Raw genomic sequence first — 16,382 nt, forward strand, 5'->3', positions numbered from 1 at the left:
GACGTTTCACCCACATAGTTACTCCAGCAATCCATGCAATCAATTTTGTACACCACCGCCGATCTTTCTGTGGTGGGGAGAGGGTCTTTGGGGCGCATAATCTTCGAGCACAATGTCTGGTTGGGCTTGTGAGCCACCTTTATGTTGTGGGGGGCCAACAATCTGGCCGTCGCCTCGGAGACGTTGTTAATATACGGCAAGGAAATGCGTGTTGTCTGTGTCTGAAGTTCTTCTTTCTGTTGATTGCCCCGGGTTTCAGATATCCTACTATGGCGTCTAATGAACCTCAGTGGATATCCATTCAGCCGGGAGATGCTGGTTACCAAAGGAAAGAGAGAGGAAAGGATGTGTGTGTGTGTGTGTGTGTGTGTGTGTGTTTGTTTAAAAATGCCACTTCCATTTCATTCAGAGGCTTTTAGCTTTTTGGGAGCCTTTTCTAGGAAATTCAGTTGTAAAATAGTAAAGAAAGAATCAATATTTTCACCTAGCTCCAAACATGCTGTTTACAATATGATAATTAGTGCTTTTTCTTCTTTGGTTGTCAGCAGCTAATCGCCAACCATGGGAATGTAGCCAGTCTTTCCCCTGCCAGATTGGAGGGCTTTCCTTGGATCAAATGGAAAGACCCCCATCTTTCTGTGATCAACAAGGCACACCTCCTCTTCATCGCCTCTTTAGGTCCTTTTTAGGGCCCCCAGCAGGGTGAAATCAGGCATGGAAGGCCTGCCTTCCTGTGTCCATCCCGCCACAGTGAAAACCGGAAATCCTGGCACTTATTCCATTTTATTTATCATTTTAACCCCTCTTCTCATTAAGAACTGTTTAATATGTTTCCTTTGGACATATATTGGCAACACCCCCTACCCCCTTTTGAGATGATAATTAATAGTGATGAAAACATATAACCTGATCGTGATACCTCGACTGCCAAATAACATGAAATGACATGCTTTGGGTAATGCAGAATAGGTGACCATCTGGTGGGTACTAGAGATATCAATACCTTTTGAATAGGGACCTTGAGGTCTCGAAGTTACAATACCTGGGGGATAATGATATGAGTACCCATCTTTTAAGATATGGCATTAAAAAAGGATGGCCCTACTTCTAATACTTATTGAGAATAAAGCCATCTCATCCACAAATTAATCAACTGAAGATGCTTCTCACATCATGAAATATGTCCTTAGATCTATACATTACACATTCCTCCTGTTTATGTAATTTTTGATCAAAACTGTGTAAAAACCTTGAAAAGTATGATATCTGATGGATAGTGGAAAATTATGACCCACACTTTAGTATGGGTATTGCAGATCCAGTCAATCTGAATTTCTCTTCCTCAGTCCTCTTTCCATTGAAGAAGTTCTAAGGCTTCCAAGAATCTATCATATTAATCTATATTTCATCCTTTCTTGGCATAATTGACAATGTCTTGCTGAAGATAGTACATCCTGCATGATGAACTGTTTCACAAAGTTAATGTGCCACAGAGAGTTAGCTGGAAAAGCAGTTTTAAGCAGCTTACATTTTGCAGTTGAATTGGTGCTTATGACTTACTGATATGACTTGTTTCCCTTCTGAATAAAAATTCTGGAAGCAGTTCCAATAATATTTTCAGTGGTCTAAAGTCTTTAAATATCTTCCCTTTTTCCAAAAGATGCCTTGGTCTTCATTTCTGATTTACTATGGAAGGCTAAATGGAAGCAACCAGAAAGTGCTCTACATTTTTCTGCTAGCTTCAGGTTGGGTCAATTCTGGATTTCTTGCCTTGTTTCTTGTTACTTTCCTCTTTCTCCCAGGCAATGGGAAATGAAACTAATGATGTTTTTGTGACCTTGGAAATCCTCTTAGATTATGAGAAGCCTGCACCATATTGTGATGTTGAAAAGAAGATTAATGTCCAAAGGTCTCAATTTCCCAAGCTCATGTTTGTCTGATAATAAAATATGGTGACCAGTGCAGTTAATGCCTCCAGGCAAGTAATTTATGTCTCACTCAACTGCTCCCTCATAAACAAGTTATGAGATATGCCCCCAAAGAATTTCATTGCTTGGATACTCTGGAAATTGTGAGAAATGAATAACAGAAGTCAATGGCTAATGCTCTGAACTTCAGATATTTGGGATAAAGAATTTTATGCAGACTGAATGGCAAATGAATAATTTTAAAAGGAAGAAAGATTTCTTAAATATTCCTAATATTTTGTGTCATTACAGTATTCTCATAAGCATAGTGCTACAGAATTATATATGATCAGAAGTACTATACTTTTTGGAAACTCATCTTAAAGACATCAGAATACTTTTCTGTATAATTGGATGAGCAATTGTGTATGTTGTTAAAGAGTCCAACTTCATAGCAATAGCAATAGAACTTATACTTATATAATGCTCACAGTGCTTTACAGCCTTCTCTAAACAGTTTTCAACATCATCCAATTGCCCCCAACAATCTAGGTCTTCATTTTACTGACTTTGGAAGGATGGAAGACTGAGTTAACCTTGAGCTGGTCAGGACTGAACTCCTGGCAATGGGCACAATTAGCCTACAATACTGCATTCTAACCACTGCATCACCACGGCAAAGCAGTCTGCTGGGAATGGGTCTGTTTGCATGCCAAAGGTGAAATGTGTTGAAGCAACAAGTGAACTTCCTGGCATTGCCTTGTCTCTCATGTTCTGATACCTTTCCCTGCCTCTTATTCCAAACACAGCAAACATTTCAGGAATTGCTTCCAGGAGTACAACTGAGCTGACAAATATTAATATGAGCCCTGGTGGTGCAGTGGTTAGAATGCAGTACTGCAGGCTACTTCTGCTGACTGACGACTGCCAGCAGTTTGGCAGTTCAAGACTCACCAGCTCAAAGTTGACTCAGCCTTCCATCCTTCTGAGATTGGTAAAATGAGGACCCAGATTGTTTGGGGCAATATGCTGACTCTGTAAACCACTTAGAGAGGGCTGTAAAGCATTGTGAAATAGTATATAAGTCGAAGTGATATTTCTGTTGCTATGATATTGTAAATAGCATACTATTTTGCATTGGGTGGGGAACTGAAGCTATGTGAAATCAAGCTGAACATATTTTACACCTTGTATGATATAATTGATATGATATGATATAATTCCCCCTTCCAAGTCTCTCTCTCTCTCTTTCTTTCCCTTTCTCTTTCTCTTTCTTTCTGTATCTGTTCTGTTTCTGTTTCTCTTTCTCTCTCTTTCATAGTATATATTATTCTATGCATGCTTGTTTGGAACCATACCCCATTCAACTGCATGACAGTGAGGGGCTCACAATCCCGCCTGACTTTCCATTTTGATATGAATATAATCCAAGGCACTTTTTATGTTTAGTTATTTCCGATAGCATATCTCCTTGAGTATTAATATCAGCCAGTCAGACATGTTTATACTCCTCTCCCCTGGAATAATTATATTAAATATAATTATTAAATAAAGAAACAAGAAAGGGCCTTGATGGCTGTGGTATCTGCAACAGCCAGATTAACAGCAATTTTGGATTCAATTTAACACCAAGATCTGGATATTAATCTAACTTTGAGGATTCAGTGATAGTTGCTTGGTATGTCTATGTATGTATGAGTGCTTCCTACTTAGTAGAGTTAATGGAGAACATATGAAAGTATGCTGATAAAAACTGATAAGTATATCAGCAATATACTGCCCACAGCAAAAGTCACTTGAGTTTCCTCAGTAAAATTTCCAGGGATTCTGACATTGGATCCCTCTTCTTTGAAATGCAGGTGGTGGAAGTACCCTAATAAAGTCAGCAATCATGAAAAGCTTTCTGTTCCATTCATTCTTGATTGACTATGCTAACACTGGGGGGGGGGGGCTTATTAAGATTCAAATTTATTTATTGCTTGAATGTTATTTTAGTTCTGCTGGGTCCAGGCCCAAAACATGAGACATTTCATTTATTTATTTGTTTGTTTGTTTGGTTTTGTTTGTTTGTTTGTTTTGCTTGCTTGTTTGTTTGTTTGTTTATCCATCCATCCATCTCATTTCTAGCCCACCAATCTCAGCTAAGTGACTCTGAAGGGTTTACAATATAACAAACATCTCATAATATAAAGCATAGATAACAACAAAGTTAAAAACATAATTAAAAACATTAAGATGAAGATGTTAAAAGTTAAAAAAGGCAGAGAAATACCCTCATGACAACAACCATCCACAGGGTGATAGAGCACTCTACAACTCCCATGCCAATTGGCAGATCCAGGTCACACACTTTCTGAAGGCCTCACATATATATGTGGCTTGTTTTTTAAGCCAAAATTAATATTCTAGTGGTATATGCTTGTGTTCATGTGTCTACATGGGTACAAACTTTTCTTTTTGCCTTTGAGTCAGTGCTGATTCCTGGGCAATTGCATGGACAAATTCTTATAGGTTTTTTGGCAAAATTTTGAAAATGGTTTACTAAAGTATTTTGTCATTCCTAAGGCTAACAATGTATTGGCTTTGTGCTTAAAGCAGAACTAGCATTCCAATATCCATGTTTTTAGTCTAATGCCTTAACCACTAAACCACTTCCCATATACAAAATATTGTATATGCCTGGGCAATTCTTTCAAATGAGCTGCATCAGAATGCTTGGTATTGAAATGAAATGGGTATACATGCAAACTTAGCAACCCAGCCAGGAGCAGCTTCCAAAGTAGCCACACAAGCTTGGAAAAAAGACAAGATTGCTACTGCAATTTTAAGAGAGGTCATATATGCTTTTTTGAGTGTTTTAAAGTCCTATTTTCAAAGTATCGGCACATTCCTAATATTATAAATTCATTTATTCTTACAAAAGAATATCCACATATACTGTAGAACCATCCTGAAATTATAAATCATTGAGGTGCATTGAATCACAAAACTGCCTGGAAAGCAGAACTCTGGAAGACAATGAGCCAAATCCCAGCAGCATATCTTAGATTCTAACATATCATCTTGAAAAAATATATATAAATAAACATAGAGAAAGGAATAAAACTCAAATGAGTCTGTGGCTGCCATGGTATGGTTTTGTGGAGCTTATTCTGACAAGTGTCTCATAAGAGCAGGATTATATCTCTTCCAATCCACTGCTTTTGAAGTTTATGTTAAAAAATATATGCTTTGTTTAAAAAATAAACAGCAAACAACTATAGAAAATGTGCACTATTCATTCAAGGACATTCAATACAATCTTTATGGAGAGAAGGTAAATGTCAAAGAACATTTTTTTTTTTTAAAAAAAGGAAGCCTAAAATTCATATTCAGAGTTTTGAATATTTGTGTTATCACCTGGTGTCTTATCATTACTATTTAGCACACAAAAAAAGGGATTGCAGAAATTTTATTATGCATAGATTTATTTAAAAGTAACTCTAGGTTTTTAGTTACCATGATGCATGAGGACACTTCCAAATCACCACCATGACATCCAAAACAGTCCCCAGTCCTGTACTTACCGTAATCATTGCAAGGCTTCAGCCAATATCTCATCCTCACCTTTTTTCACATTATGTCATGTCAGTTTATGGTGGGGCAAAATAAATAAATATGGTTTATTTATTTATAAGATAAAGGCATCATGGAGCTCCAGAAGCACTGCAAACAGGGAGAGGCCTAGAGTTGGAAGTTCCCACCAGTTGGAATATTATTCATTCCCAAATTCAGGAAGCCCAATTATCTGAAGTACGGTACCAGAATATGAAATTTACAATATGAGACTTAAGGCAGCCAGAGATAACTCCAGCACTGGGGAAAAAAGGTATGTGGCACTAAAGCCCTCAGTGAAAATTTTCTGGATAGCAGAACCTAAATTCTTAGAATGTCTGATTCACTTTTTTTTTCATTTTGTGAATGTAGCCCCCCAAAATTTTGATTACAAAGAAGAAAAATACCCTCATAAGGAAGAGATGTTGGCCAGAATGGTTGTATGTGAAGATCACATCTTTAAAATCTACTGGTAGATGAAGAAAGAGCAGGCCATGGCCTTTGAGGCAGTGTGGAGGAAAAAGCATAAATCAGGTCTATAACCAATCTAATGCTCAGGGCCAGATAATGGAATTTATCTTCTTCCATTCCCTGCAACAGTTTAAGAGATCTTGAAATAAACCTCTCCATGCAAACTGTTTGCTCGGTAAGATTCTGTACAAAACATTTCAACCTAGCAAATAAATCCCATAACTGTAAATGGATTACCATGCCCAAAGCTTTGAGGAACTAAGAAACCAGACCTGCAAAGGAAGGATGGATTTATTTATTTTTAACAACAAACTTATGACACTGCTAGTTTAGATTCAGAACCACCCTCTTGTGGTCATCAGTATATTCCACCAAGTCCAAGCAAAGGCAGATGCTCCTTTTCCTTTTTATCTGATATGATATGTGAAACATTCAGTCTAGACAATAGATCAAAACAAGGTGTGTAGCCAATTCAGACAGGTGCACATTCAAGTGATTTTAGTGGCATTCATCTCAGCTCCATTCAGATAACATTTCTCATTCTTCAACAGAAAATCTTTTTTACTTTCAACATGTTCTTCTCTTAAGAGGATGTGCTTTTATTTTTATTTTTTGCAAAATTTATTTCATTTACAGCCAGACAATGCCCAATCTGCTTTCAATAGATAATTCTCCTTTCAGATATATAATCAGCTTCCACTCCCAAAGTAGTTATAGCATTCTTTCCTTAAAAGAAAAATATACCCATGCTTATCTGAGCTGATTTGTTCTAGCAAATTCAGTAGATGGGAAATTCTTGGTGTTTTAATTTTGACAGTTGCATTTTAAAGGATGGAGATGCATTTTCTATTGATGGATAACTTAGATAATTTATTAAATAGTGGACAAGTTATATCTCTTTGTAGCCATTGTTCATTACTAAGTTACTCTGCTACCCATCTATTTCAAAAAGCAGCTCCAAAAATCTTTGAGTCACAAAAAATAATCAACAACACAGATGGACTATCTATAAGGCAAAATATCTAAATAATCACACATCTAAAGAGATCAAAGGCAACATCTTAACAGTAAGTAACATATTGACTCATCAAAGCTGTGTTTCATCTTAAGGCCTACACAACATCACCTCTTTTATTTTTACCATTCCAAAGATATCTTATGCTCTCCCCATTGCCAATTCAAGAGTAACAAAATAATCAGATGATCTACTACCATCCCCTACTCCAATTCCCTTGCAAATATTTTACAGTGATATTATTGATCAGGTTATTAACTGGTGATAATTGAAACTGTATAGCAATATTTTTCAAATATTTAAGGGTATAGAGATGTATAAGTTGAAGCTATATAAAAAGGTGACAAAGAAACAACCCAAGACAGAACTACTTGCCAATTACTTATATAGTATATAGTATGTTTAGGAGAAGCTCTATACAGTCAGTAAAAACAAGACCAGAAGCTGACTGTGGCTCAGATCATGAGCTTCTCGTTGCAAAATTTAGGCTTAAATTGAAAAAAGTAGGGAAAACACTAGGCCACTCAGGTATGAACTAAATCATATTCTTGATGAATATACAGTAGAGGTGACAAATAGATTTAAGGAATTAGATCTGATAGATAGAGTGCCTGAAGAACTATGGATGGAAGTTCGCAACATTGTACAAGAGGTAGCAACTAAAACCATCCCAAAGAAAAAGAAATGCAAGAAAGCAAAATGGCTGTCTGAGAAAGCTTTGCAAATAGCTGAGGAAAGAAGGGAAGCGAAAGGCAAAGGAGAAAGAGAAAGATACACCCAATTGAATGCAGAATTCCAGAGAGTAGCTAGAAGAGATAAGAATGCCTTCTTAAATGAACAGTGCAAAGAAATAGAAGAAAACCACAGAATAGGGAGGACCAGAGATCTCTTCAAGAAAATTGGAGATATGAAGGGAACGTTTCATGCAAAGATGGGCATGATAAAGGACCAAAATGGCAGAGACCTAACAGAGGCAGAAGAGATTAAGAAGAGATGGCAAAATTACACAGAAGAACTATACAAGAATGAGCTTAACATCCCAGATAACCACAATTAGATGGTCACTGACCTCGAACCAGACATCCTAGAATGTGAAGTGAAATGGGCCTTAAAAAATCTGAGCAACAACAAAGCTAGTGGAGGTGACAGTATTCCAGCTGAGCTATTCAAAATCTTAAAAGACGATGCAGTAAAAGTGCTACACTCAATTTGCCAGCAAATTTGGAAAACTCAACAGTGGCCATAGGATTGGAAAAGGTCAGTTTACATTCCAATTCCAAAAAAAGGCAATGCCAAAGAATGTTCAATTATCGCACCATTGCACTCATTTCACATGCTAGTAAAGTTATGCTTAAAATCCTACAAGCTAGACTCCAGCAGTATGTAGATCGAGAACTACCAGAAGTACAGGCAGGATTTCGAAGAGGCAGAGGAACTAGATATCAAATTGCCAACATACGCTGGATCATGGAGAAAGCTAGGGAGTTCCAGAAAAACATCTACTTCTGCTTCATTGACTATGCAAAAGCCTTTGATTGTGTGGATCACAACAAATTGTGGCCAGTTCTTAAAGAGATGGGAGTACCAGACCATCTCATTTGTCTCTTGAGAAACCTATATGCGGGTCAAGAAGCAACAGTGAGAACCGAACACGGAACCACTGATTGGTTCAAACTTGGAAAAGGAGTCCAGCAAGGCTGTATACTGTCGCCCTGCCTATTTAACTTATATGCAGAGCACATCATGAGAAAGGCAGGGCTAGATGAATCAAAAGTTGGAATTAAGATTGCCGGGAGAAATATCAACAACCTCAGATATGCAGATGATACCACTCTAATTGCAGAAAGTGAAGAGGAACTAAAGAGCCTCTTGATGCGGGTGAAGAAGGAGAGTACAAAAGTTGGCTTGAAACTCAACATTAAGAAAACCAAAATCATGGCATCCGGCCCTCTCAATTCCTGGCAAATAGATGGGGAAGAAATGGAGGTAGTGACAGATTTTATTTTTCTGGGCTCAAAGATCACCTCCGATGGGGACTGCAGCCAAGAAATTAAAAGACGCTTGCTCCTGGGGAGGAAAGCTATGGCAAATCTAGACAGCATACTAAAAAGCAGAGACATCACCCTGCCAACAAAAGTGCGTATAGTCCAGGCCATGGTTTTCCCAGTTGCAATGTATGGCTGTGAAAGTTGGACCATAAGAAAGGCTGAGCAGCAAAGAATTGAGGCCTTTGAACTATGGTGCTGGAGAAGACTCCTGCGAGTCCCTTGGACTCCAAGGCGTTCAAAGCGGTCAGTCCTAGAAGAGATCAACCCCGACTGCTCTTTAGAAGGCCAGATCCTGAAGTTGAAACTCAAATACTTTGGCTACCTAATGAGAAGGAAGGACTCACTGGAGAAGGGCCTAATGCTGGAAAAGATTGAGGGCAATAGAAGAAGGGGATGACAGAGAATGAGATGGCTGGATGGAGTCACTGAAGCAGTAGGTGTGAACTTAAATGGACTCCAGAAGATGGTAGAGGACAGAAAGACCTGGAGGAACGTTGTCCATGGGGTCGCAATGGGTCAGACACGACTTCGCAATTAACAACAACAACATGTTTAGGTGTGTGTCATGTATGTGTTTCACTTTGAGAGCGGGCAACTAAATTTCATTTTTGATGTGTGCCGTTGTGCCCACAGTAAAAAAATGACAATAAAGGTTATCCTCTCCTCTCCTCTCCTCTCCTCTCCTCTCATCTCATCTCATCTTATCTTATCTTATCTTATCTCATCTTATCTTATCATCTTATCTTTTTTATAATAAAGACTATTTTACAGCCAGTTTATATGATCAGATGAGTGAAGTGGTATCTCAGTGCTTGCAGGCAGCTTTTCCTAAGGTGAAATCCTGTAAAATGAAACAAGTAACACATTTCTCTTTATTCAGAAATCCCCCCTTCAAATAATCTAGATGAGGGACTGGTTAATAATTGCCCTCTGATGGTTAATAAAATTCCCAACTCCCAACAGGTAGAAATGCTAAGAAAATAAACATGGCTACCATTTAATAACCCATTTTATTGAGGAAATGTATTTCTTTTCATAATACCCATTGTTCATTAATATCATCAGGAGAGGTTTATCTTTGAATAACACTATCTCATTTAGAATGCCTTGCCCCTACAATTTGGAAAGAAGTTCCTGTTGATATCATACTAGGAACAGCACCACTACTACTACCAATACTAAATACCAGCAGCAACAAGAGATAAAGTGCATATTCAATTGGTCAAAGTGGGTTTTTAGAAGATACTTGCTGTACATGGAACAGGGCCAAAGTTTAACTCAATATATAGACCAGACATTGACAAGTTCTGGAAGGTGTAAGACTAACACAATAAGAAATGGAAGACGTACAATAAAAGTGAGAGGTGCAAATGAGAATGAGATGATTAGGATCCTGAAAAATTAAATGAGTGATCATATGAGTGAAGTGGTATCTCAATGCTGGCAGGATTTTTCCAAGGTGAAATCCTATAAAATGAAACAAACAACACATTCTCTTTATTCAGATATCCCCCTCCCCCCAATAATCTAGATGCAGAATAACAAAACTTTGAAACACGGAGATCAATATTTACATTTTGATTCTCACCATGCACTGAAGCACAAAATGGGAATTATCAGAACTTTATACCACTGAGCTGAAAGCCTGTCTACCAGCAAAGATGGGAAAGAAAAAGAACTAAAACACATCAAACAAGCCCTTAGAATTTGTGGTTATTCCAAGTGGGCCATCATCAAATCCTCAAAAAGGCCCAGCAGGAGCTCCTCCAAAGAAGACAAAGAAGAAAATAATAAACAAAGCAATGTAGTCATTCCATATGTTGCAGGAATATCAGAAAATCTCAGAAAGATCTTCAGCCAACACAACATATGTGTACACTTCAAACCCAAAAATACACTAAGGCAGAAGCTTGTCCACCCCAAGAATAAAACACCCAGACATATGCAGTACAATGCAGTAAGCCATGTGCAGATCTGTACATTGGGCAAACAAAACAACCACTTCATAAATGCATGACACAACACAGAAGAACAAATCCATCAGGACAAGATTCAGCAGTTCATCTGCATTTAAAAGACAAAGGCCACTCTTTTGAAGACAGCAAAGTCCACATTTTGGACAGAGAGGACTGTTGGTTTGAAAGTGGGATCAAAGAGGCCATCTATATCAAAACTGAACTGCCCTCTCTCAACAGAGGGGGAGGGATATGACATCATCTATCTCCAGTCTACAACACAGTCCTTTCAACAGTTTCAAGAAGGCTTCACACCCATTTGCACTACTCAGGTGACCCTGACGACACAGGTAACTTCAATGACTCTCTAAAAGAATGCAAATGACCAGCTGTCTGCGGGGGAATATGAATACTTCTTTCCCCACCATCCAGTCAGAGCTGAAGAAGCTTCTTGAATGTTTTCAAAGAAAAACCAGAAAGTCAGTTGCTTTGTGAAAAAGCATCTTTGGATCCTCCTTGTGTTTCAGTTTTATCAACCCATTAGACTCTCTTTCTGGATTGGGTCCAGCAGGGAACTAGACTAGTCTTTTTTTTTCCAAGTCACAGCAACACATGTATTATTGGGGAAAGAGTTGGTGAAGGCACAGGTAGCACAAGCACAGAGCAGATCTGTAGCTGGAGATCATGAATTTTCCATTCAATATGAGCCTGTTGGACCTCAGTGGAAGGGAAAGTAATTAAATCAGTTCTCAAGAAAGCCAAGCAGATAATTCTCCTGGACCCCTATGAAGGTAGAGTTTTATTTAAGTCCTTATAGACAGGACCATAGAATTATAGCATTACATTTCTATTCACCTGGATCACATTTAATTGGTTTTGGTTTTTTGTTTTCATTGTTTCACTGCAACATTGACCTCAGTGGGTGATAAAGTACACTTATCCTGCCTGTATTATTTTCTATGTAAATGTACAGGGGATTTAGTCCTCCTTGTATGGATGGAAGACCTTGAGCAAGTAGGACAAAATGTCCTTGTATTATAGAGTTCTAATAATTTCAATAAAAATTAATAAAACATGCATGGATTGAATGAAAAAAAGTTTTCATTAAGAAGTTTTCATTAAAAACTCATCTATTTGAATCTCCATTTATTGTTGTAGTTAAGCAGGAATGAAATGACAAAAAAGGGCCATCTTGTTCCCAGTTGTCTTAAATCCTAAATTAGATTGTTTTATTGTAGAGATTAGAATATAAAAAGAAGAAAGGTGAAAATATTGTGTCTCTCTGTGTGTATTTTCCTTTGCAAAATTATTCATTCTGGTATAATAGAAAACTCTTATGAAGTTGATGGAACGGAGATAATAAACTACAACTTTCATTCAAGCACTTAACAAAAACTATTGTGGATGTTCTTTTCCTTTCCATCACCCATATAACTCCACTCCTGGCAAACACACTTATCAGAAAGTTGTCTCTTGAAAAAAAAAACTTTTAAGATTAAAATGTATTTCAATGGCATATTCCCTTTTACCATAATTTCACTCAAACTGAAACAAACCTCATCAGCCCAGAGCAGCATTCTAGGTGTACCACCAGGTACATATCCAACTACAAATTTTGGGGTAATATCATGGATACTATGTGGTGTGGATGTCCAAGGCAAAGGGCAAAATGTATGTGATAACTCAATATGCAAATGCCATAGATTATTACTCCCTTTAGACTCTGGGAGTCAAATACCTAATTATAGTATAAATACAAAAATCTTACATATGTCATTTTAACATTGTTGTGGTTAACTATAGATCAGTGGTTCTCAACCTTTCTAATGCCATGACCCCATAATACAGTTCCCCATGTTGTGGTGACCCCCAACCACTTATACATCACCGGGTGCCAGGGGCATGGCCAAAGAAAAGGGGGAAAAATGGCGGACAGCCTTGTTTGGCGACCCCCGTGAAATGGTCGTTCGACCCCTAATGGGGTCCTGACCCACAGGTTGAGAACCACTGCTATAGATGGTCTGGGTGTGGTGACAGTTGTCAATTCTGATATGCCCAAATTTAATAATAATGTTATACCATTCTCCTTCTGCTACTTCTGTTTTCTTCTTCATTTGTCTGCTGCTTCCTATAGTGGTTGTTTGAGGACAACTTCAGATTTATGGAGTAAATCCTAAAGCCTAATGTTAATAGAATCATTATGTTTACTTTCATGCACATACCTCCCTCAGTGGCTATCATAGTTACCAAGGAAGCAGCATGGATTGTATAAAAGTGCTACATTTTAAGAGGCTCAGATGCTCCAACCCACAATCTATTAAGATCTTTTGTGGATTTGACCCAGATGTATTCATTGCCACTTAGAAGTAACATTCTGAAAATTAAAACCAAAGTACACAAAACATGTTATTCAATACTTGAACGTTCTGACCTACATAAGATACACAACCTCAAAACCCAGACTAATTGTTGTTCTCTAGAGTTACCAGGTTTTTCCACACCTAATCAATGGGAGCTTAATTAGAGCATCACTTGCTATTTCCTTGCATTGGATGAATATGGAAAAGTTCAGTAAATTAACACAAATTCTATTGTGAGGTCACACAGATTTTGCTTTTCAATGCTATTAAAATAATTAAACAGACTCCACTATCCTGAAAAGCAGAACAGAGCACACAAAGAGCAAAAAGTGATGTATAGCCACTTATATCAATATAAATTAAAAGTTTCCCAGGCACAACATCATTTTAAAGCTGACCAGTACTTAAAAAAAATGCTTGCAAACATACTTTGTAGTTATGAACAGAAAGTTTATGACTATTTAAAAAAGTAGATCATCCTAAAAATGAGATTATGTCATATGGATTTTTTTTTTTAGTTTTCTCAAGATCAGTGTGGCTACTAGTGTGTATCTTACTGGCATGTGAATAAGGTTTGTGCAGTCAGAGGTTAATTAAGAGCTTCAGGAAATCATTATAACATAGTATTCAACCACAGGGGCACAGAAACTCACCAAAGAGTATTAATAAATAACAGAGCATCCCAATCTATTAGACAGCAGAATTGTATCTTTTAATGTGTACTTAAAACATTTGCATTTCCTGAACAAATATCAAAGGATAAAAGGAAGGGGCAAGGAGGATCTTGCTTAAGGCAAACTTGCATTAGTGTATAATCTTGGCTGGAATCTGAGAATAGTCTGCTGACATACAAATTAGCCAATCTGACACAATAAGTTTACATCAAGAACCCCCTCATGGCTTGTTGAGAAGAAGCATGGAAATCACTATTGATCCCCTTCTAAGTCAGTCCTGCTTTCTCTGAAAGGGCTTATTACCCTTCCATCACTGACAAAGTGACTTAATTTGCTTTACTGACCCTTATTCAAATAAATACGTTAATTTAAAAAAGAGAAACTGCCAGCTTTGCTAATATAAATATTATAGTAGAGACTACATCATCTCTGAGCATTTTAAGTCTTTTTGTTCACCAGAGATAGATAAGAAGTATCCTCACCAGCCCTATATGAATGAGTGTTTCTTACTTGGATTATTGTTGGTTAAATGAGTCTAAGAGACAAAGGAGAACTTCCACTTCCTCTCTCCCTGTTGGGCTTTCCTCTCTTCAAAATATAGTTTAAATAGAATGAGGCTTTCTACATTTTTTTCTTAACAAGTTTAAATTCGGATAGAATGAATATCTACCGCTTTCACTGACAGCTGGGCTAAATCTACAATCTGCATCTGATTCAATTGAATTAGGAGCATTTTCACTTCTTTTTAATGCAATGTTCTGCTGCTTTTGACTTAGTATTTCTTCAGCAATCTGTTTATGGTCAGGAAAATAACTTCTTACAAATATGCTGCTGAATTCATATTGCCTAGTTGCTTTCTGTTTTTTTTTTTTTTAAATAAACCAGCACAATCCATTGGAAATTACTGCACCCAAGAAGGAAAATAAAATTATTAGTGATGGGTGCTCCATTACTGGAGGCTTTTAAAAAGAGACTGGAAAACACTGGCCTGGAATGGTATTGGATCTCCTGCTTGAGCAAGAGGTTAGACCAGAACACCTTCAAGGTCCTCTCCAACTCTGTTATTCTGTTATCTTTATTAGATGGATTTAATATTTTACTTTATTTTACCTACTCCCTCATTGTAACTGAAAAATAATTATTTAAATTGTAAAGATAGAACATTATTTTGCAACTGTTTGGTTAATATTCTCACAACATGGGCAATAAGAAATGGTCAATACCTGTAAAGACCTAATTAACCACACTACCTCCTGAATTACTAATTTTAGCAGTTTTACAATCTTTCCATCTAGAATAGTTTGTCTTCTGATGCAAAATATAGAGAATGAAAATCAAACCTGAGAGTTTATTCTAATACAAGTGCTCATTTAGCTTCTGACATACTTTTCATGTTATTCTCTAGGAATATCTAGGAAAATCCATAATGATTAAATCATAACCATAACCAACCCTGCCATAATATGTTATGAAGTCTTGCTTTCAACAAATTCCTGGTATGTATGTATGTATATATATATATATATATATATATATATATATATATATATATATATATATATGATTAGAAATAAAAACAAAAATGCGACTCTTGGGAGTATTCATATTGTCAAAATAATGATCACCAAGAGAATATCTATCAAAAATAGAATTTAATCCACCAAGCTTTCGTCAAATACATTTGACATCGTCAGGGTTAAAAGGCAAACGCCGGGGGAAGTCTTATATATAGTTGTTTAATGCCTGTTTCCAGCTCCTGGAGCGTGTCATCGGCCCCAGCTGATCGAGTTGAGTCCCAAGCACACGCCCCACATCAGCACCTATCCTCTTTCCATTGCTAATTTGCATTCTGTCATACGTTACTCCGTTAGCTGTTTCAGGGTTCGTCAGGTTGGGGGTCAGGATCTTTTCTCCTCCCCTGCTCATAACTCCCCCACCATCCCACACACGGCTTCCCTTAGGGAGCGGGGGTGGGCAATTATTTAAATTGCTTCCAATATCCCTGCAAGCCCCAAGACCACTTTGATCTTGTTCATCTATCCCTCGGGGTTGTAACGCAGGCTCATAGTCACAGCCCATGCTATTCCTCCTCCCCTCCTCCTTCCCATGAGTTCTCCTGAATGATCTACTGTTCGTTTCCACGCTCTCTCCCTCGCGCACACTCAGGATGTTTTCTTCCATTGTCCCATTGTCAGTGCCTTGTTGTTCCGTCCATTGTCGGTAAGCACCATTCCCACTCATCCCCAATTCTCCATTCTCACTCCGTACGGGGCTCTTCCCCTTTAATTGCAGTCGCTGTTTCACTGCGCAGCTTTGTGTTGAGAATGTCAGAGGGGGGTGCCTTCCTCTGCTCGACTG

Source organism: Crotalus tigris, unplaced genomic scaffold (assembly GCF_016545835.1).
Source record: "Crotalus tigris isolate CLP2741 ecotype Arizona unplaced genomic scaffold, ASM1654583v1 scf7180000018371.15429387391:27106975, whole genome shotgun sequence".
NCBI classification, from domain to species: Eukaryota; Metazoa; Chordata; class Lepidosauria; order Squamata; family Viperidae; genus Crotalus; species Crotalus tigris.